This window comes from Dermacentor albipictus, unplaced genomic scaffold, assembly GCF_038994185.2.
Source record: "Dermacentor albipictus isolate Rhodes 1998 colony unplaced genomic scaffold, USDA_Dalb.pri_finalv2 scaffold_15, whole genome shotgun sequence".
Classification (NCBI taxonomy): Eukaryota; Metazoa; Arthropoda; class Arachnida; order Ixodida; family Ixodidae; genus Dermacentor; species Dermacentor albipictus.
The window spans coordinates 12,275,860-12,282,169 of record NW_027225569.1 but is presented as its reverse complement, the minus strand read 5'-3'; the positions used below and the strand labels follow the sequence as shown (position 1 = coordinate 12,282,169).

General features: G+C 44.0%; 1 long non-coding RNA gene across 1 annotated transcript; it reads left to right on the top strand.

Annotated features, from left to right (window-relative positions):
* Nucleotides 1-669: 669 nt before the first annotated feature.
* Nucleotides 670-5,609, top strand: LOC135916409 (uncharacterized). The gene is made up of 4 exons (XR_010568926.1): nucleotides 670-724; nucleotides 1,873-1,923; nucleotides 2,906-3,000; nucleotides 5,496-5,609. It is a non-coding gene; the product is annotated as an uncharacterized lncRNA (long non-coding RNA).
* The last annotated feature ends 701 nt before the right edge of the window (nucleotides 5,610-6,310 follow it).

Sequence of the window (6,310 nt, the reverse complement as noted above, 5' to 3'; positions counted from 1 at the left end):
TATGGCATCTCTCACATCCGCAGTGTTGCTTTGGGACGTTGAACCCCATGAATCAATCCATCGAAAGAAGGTCATGTTAAATGCTCTACTGTGTGCTTGTGCCAGGGGTTGTCGGATACAGTGTCGTGCCACCTCGGGCCAGAAGTACCACATTACCGATAAACAAATTTTCCTGTTGGTAAATGGCTCGCAAGGGGCACCAGGTTTAGACATTGTAAACAAATCTGGTCTCGTTATGGTTGTGTCTGGAAAACAGTACATAGGCTGAAACAGCTGAAAATTCAAGCAAAATTATGCGCTACACCAAATTAGCAGAGACAGCACAGCATCTTGTTTAATAGGGTTCGTCCGCAGTGCAGAAGTTGGCAGAACACTGTGGGTTTCATTTGAAATACAGCCAAGCAAATCTGAAAATATTCCGTGCAGAAAAAAGAAAAGAAAAAGGTAGTGGAGCTCGTGACATAAACATACCATGGGCACTTGGCTCCAGTATGGGACAAGGCTGGGCAAGAATGTTGTGAATGCTGTTCAAAGCAATCTCTCTCATTGACTTGTTTGAAGTCCAGAACAAATTAATCAGCCATATCATTGCAAGGTGCTGCACTGACATGTTTACATTGAAATATATGAAATTACTGCACAAACACTTACTGGTGTGTTATCATTGCAGAACCTAGTGACAGGCCATCTGGTGCTGGTGACGTGGAAGCTTTTCAGCCCTCGGGTAAGATAGTACTTCATGTACAGGGCCAGTTTTTTCATGTTTGCCATCCTCATATATGACTGCTGTTCAGTCTTAATATTCCTTGAAATTAAAAAATTGTCCTCCACCTTACGCAGCACAAGGCTACAAATTTCTCTGCAGCTTCATGCTACTGTTGAGTGCATGACATTTTTTTCACTTTCATGAAGCTTCCTATAGTTCACGAATTTTGCAGAACTTCCTTGCGATAAGATTGCATGTTCATTATCTTCAGCACCCAGTACTGCAGCTGCAGCCTTTAAAAGCCCCATAGGATTTATGTCAGACCAGGTTGTAAATAATTCTGTGACACCATTGCTTAGTCATCATGAACGGATTGTGAGACACTTGATCCTGCTAACCAATATTTTATGTGTGCTTTCGCTAATGCTTATCTAGCCACTTTCACCAATACTCATCTACATACTGTAGCACCTTCCACGAGCACTTGCTCACACGCATCTGTGTAGAAAGCTTTCAGATAAACACACCCTTATCCAGAAGTGCCTTGACTATATCTAAGCCAACCTTCTTTTTTTCAGGAAACCATCACTATTTCTCGATTTTTGTATGCCTAACATTTATGAATAGCTTTCTATATTGCAATACAGTAAAACCTTGTCAAACCGTACCCCCTTAAACATTAGTTTCGTTTTAAAGGTAGTAAAGTCAAATCCCTGGCTCAGCGGCCATTGAGCATAATGTGTTTTGTATCCGCATAAACCGTACCAGCGTATTGCATACGTATCGGTTAACACGTAGTGTTTCCACTTTTCTTTGCGCAAACATGGTGGTGCGTTGTCTCCATCGGGCAGCCCGGCAGAACAACAAGCCTCAGAGATAAAAATGGCCTTCAAGCGCCCTGTGCGTTTGTGCACAGGCTTTTGTGCACAGAAAGCTTTTTTTTTGGAAGCTGGTGCCTCTAGTAGCATAGTAGCATAACAGTGCACCGCCACGCATTTCTGGTGCACTGTGCATAAAAGAAAATCCTTGGACAAGTGAGGCTCATAACATTTGTTACAACTTAGTTGATGCATTGCTTGGATAATTAGTGGAAATGTGTGCTAGCAGTTATTTAAAGTGAACTAATCAAATATAATTTGGCAAAAAACCTGAATTTTTTTTTCCAGTTTCTCAAGATGCACAAAGCAGCACCGAGCAAGTGGTGCCAGAGGAGCTCGGTAGGAAACTTTTTCTTAAGCATGCTCTTTTGATACATATATATTTTCATGCAAGTATTTTTTCACGGTACTCGTGATATTCTGTGATCTTAAATATTGTGGCATTTTAACCAAATGTCATAATGCGTCTCTTAGGTGCCATTTCTGTCACACGAAGTGCACAAAATCACTGCGTTGGGATGGCGATATTGGTTCCTCCCAACAAGCTTTCTCAGAAGCACTAATTGCAGGCCACCTTTCATGTCATATACATGGATAATTTAAGTTTATTCCCCGACACATGACAGCTTGTAGTATATTCTGTGTATACAGGGTGCCTTGTAATGTGTAAAAGCCATCATTTATTCATCATGCATGAATTCTTTATTTGAATTTTTTTTCAGCGCACATGTGCACTATATTTTACAGGTGCCTTTTGTGTAGCAGAGCACCATTTAGAGTAAGCATCTATTCCATAATGAGCCATTAGAAAGCAGCCTGGTTATTAGTTGTTTTGTTAGTTAAAGTAGTGCTGTAGAATGAATTGCCACACATCAGCAGTACTTTGCAGCTAGTAAAAAATTATTCAGAGTACTTATTTATCATTGTCCACAGCTAGAATTATTGCAAAATTATGAACATAGTACCTGAGCTCTAGTAGTCTGTTACAGCTGTTATACATTGCGACAACATTTAGCTTTACTGCAGTGTGCTCTAAAACTGATGCAACACTGCCAGGTTTTACATATAGGCAGTGCAGGTGAAAGTCTTGAGCAAAGCAGCACCAATGAGTGCACAGCACAAAATCAGCAGCATGTTGAGAACTGCACACTTTCACTGCATTTATTACTTCGAGAGCTATCGTTGTGAGGATTTATAATTTTGTCAAAACTGTAGTAATTTCTTTTAAAATTTCTGCCAGTGTGACTGTTTGGTTACTGCCTGACCTTTACTGTCGTCTGTGTCTAATTCTTATCCCTATTAAATGCTTGTTATATACTAGAACCCTGGACCTCACAGGAGTTGGAGGAAGCACTCCTCGATGGTCATTCAGAGGCCTTACAAACTGTGATTGGCAGTGAAAGGGACGATGGAAAGGTAATTTCATTATGCCTTGAGGGCTGCTTTTTTTCTTCATTGAAAGAGCAGTTATGATCCATGAAAACCTGTATTTTCGTACTAGGCCATGCAGCCTAGTATTTATAGGTACGCTTAGATCTTTGAAAGCATTGCACTGCAATCATATCTTGCATCTGCTCACTTGGCAAAACAACAGGGATGGTGATTTTTTATATTGGCAGCTTCTAAACAGCACCTAAGCAGATGATGTATGCACCCAGGTGGGGTTGATGGCCATGACATAAGTCCTTGCACAGGTCCTTCCGAGATATTTTACATCGCAGGTGCTGCCTAATCTCAGGGGGGGGGGGGGGGGCTCATGCCAGGCAAGTGGTAACGGCGCCATCTTCAGTTTTAGTATATACACCCGCCGTGGTTGCTCAGTGGCTATGGTGCTGGGCTGCTGAGCACGAGGTCGCGGGATCGAATCCCGGCCACGGCGGCCGCATTTCGATGGGGGCGAAATGCGAAAACACCCGTGTGCTTAGATTTAGGTGCACGTTAAAGAACCCCAGGTGGTCAAAATTTCCGGAGTCCTCCACTACGGCGTGCCTCATAATCAGAAAGTGGTTTTGGCACGTAAAACCCCAAATATTATTATTATCAGTTTTAGTATAAAAAAGATATGGTTGATCCCTCCTTCATAGAAATTTGTAGAACACGAAAGCTAAACATGCCTTGACAGAAGTTGTTGCACGTTTGCTTCGTGAACTCGCAGTTTGCTGCAGTGAAAGGCGCACAATTTGCAGGTCAGCGACCGTGTCGCAGGTTTGCTTGGCACGCAGTGTCCTGTTAGCGTCCAGCTGCCGAGCTGCTTCAGTGAAGTTACGAGCATTTTGTCCCGCTCTGTAGTGTCTTGGGCAGCCAGTTGAGTTGCGATGTGCATAGCTTCAGGAATGCAATAGACAGCGTGCACTGCCAATGTGCGAAGGTCTTCTGCTTCGTGCTGGCATGTCTCTTGTTGGACCAAAGCGAGATTAACCCGTTGATGTTGTAGCCTTTATGCTCTGCTTAGTACATCAGTTTTCTTAGTTGGTGCCGTCATAAGTGAAGCACTAGGTGGTGTGTAAGCACTGATGAGGCATGTTGAAGCTGCACTTTATAGCCGACGAAGCATCACAGGCTAATGGGATAGGAAAGACAAACCATATGTGGAAACTGTGTCGTCAACTCAGCAGAAGGCCTGCACCGCCTACATCAGGCTACACTGCATTGAAGCCTCCACTGCGCTGAGTCTACTGAAGTTCTTGCTGTCAGTGCTCGTGTCACAAAGCAGTACTCCACGTCAGTGCCCCTAGATGGCGGAGCTTTCTTTGTCAAGAAAGAGCATATTTTACGTTTTCACGCCGATGTCACATCCATTACAGGAAGTTGACGGTGGACTCCGGCATAAAGCACTTTCGTTTCTTAAACACTTTCCTCACATGTTAGTCTTTCACACCGGATTAGACTGTGACGCCTCGCCTACGGAGTGCAGCTTCAACATGCATCGGCAGTGCTTACACGCCACCTACTGCTTCACTTACGATGGCACCAACTAAGAAAACTGCTGCACTAAGCCACGCAGAAAGGCAGCTACGTCAACGAGCAAATCTCGCTTTGGTCCGGCGAGAGACATGCCAGCGTGAAGCAGAACGGGTTTGTGGCGCATGCTGCAAACTCTGCTACTCACATTCCTGAAGCTAAGCGCATTGCAACTGCCCAAAACACTACGGAGCTGGACCAAAATGCTCCTACTTTTGCCAAAGCGACTCAGCAGCTGAATGTCACTCGCCAACATGACACCGCACGCCAAGCAAACCTGCAACACGGCCACCAACCCGCAAATCGTGTGCCTTTCGTTGCAGTGGAGTGTGAGTTCACGAAGTGGTTTACTAAAAACCTGTTCAGTTTTGCTTGTATGGTTTTGCAAACACCTATGTTTATGGCGATCTGAGCATTGCTCTGGGGCATGCAGAGCAGTGTCTTTGGCTCGCGAGTCATTCCGCAACTTTCGCTAGCATGGATCTCTGTGCAGTGGTGGGGTGCCATCGATGGCAACTTGCAGCTTAATTCTTCACATACAATAAACACGCAACAAGTTCTGTGAAGACACGTTTCACTTCATGCTTAACTGATTCTTATTAAAGAGGGATCAAGCATATTTTTTTAACTTTTCTTTCCGCTTGTATTTCAAATGTCAAATTTTGCCTGGCTAGGCTTTATTAATCTATGCTTCTTATGTAGTCGAAATTTCTTTGCACTTGGCTGTAAAGTCATCCAGGGAACTTTTTTTACAATTTATTGTTTGTGCTGTTTCACTGGTAGGCTCACACTTAAGAAAATGCAGAAATGTGAATTGCTAAAACTCAAGTGCGTAGGATGTAATGTCCACCGACACAGGTATATGCAACACATGCTTTGTCACTGTATACTAGATTGTGTTCATTGCACTTGTAGAAATATAATGCCTAATGTAATTCTTCATATTACAGCTCTATGCAGGGAGCAGTCAATGGCTCGAGAAGGAGGCATGGGGCACTCTGTTCCGGGCCCCGACGGATTCTTTATTTTGCCGCATGGCGACGAACGTTTTTTGGACGCCCGAGCAACTGAGGAGCCGCAGTGAGACGGGCACACTTTCGAACAAGTCGCGTTCGAAGGGGGAGACCGAACCAAGGCCTGCATTAACCCCTGAGAAAGTGGCCTCACTAGAAGGTTTGCAACATAGTGTATTAGATCTTATACAGTGACATGCCATGAAATGTTGTAATTCAGTATAACTCCTGCTTAAGTGAACTACTGTTGCAACTGGTGTAGTGGACTACTGCACAGTTCGCTTATTCAGCTTTTCAAACCTTGCAACGTTCATAAATCATACAAGTTCAGTATGCTGAAGTATTGGACCACAAGCTCCTTGCATGTGTTAGGTTCGCTATGCTTTGTCAATAAAGATAGCTTTCAGTGTGTTTAGTTTAGCTGTGCTGTTTATCACTCAAGAGTTTGTTGGAATCTTCCTATTCTGTCGCATGTGCACAGTGCCCTCGGGAACTGCCTGGGCATCATCACAATACCCTCTTGACAGCTGTAATTATGTGTGATCCCTTGCAAAAGCATTGCAGAAGCTGCTGCGCTTACCTTTCTACCAACGTGCAACTGTCGGGAGGGGTGGTCGATATAATGGCAGAGAGGATGTAGGGAGTGGAGGCAGAGAATTGGTAGAACCGATACAGTCACGAAACAAGTGAATGACAGCCTGTATACTGCGTAGGCAAACAGTGGTGCATGCAAGGAAACGCTTAACTCGCCA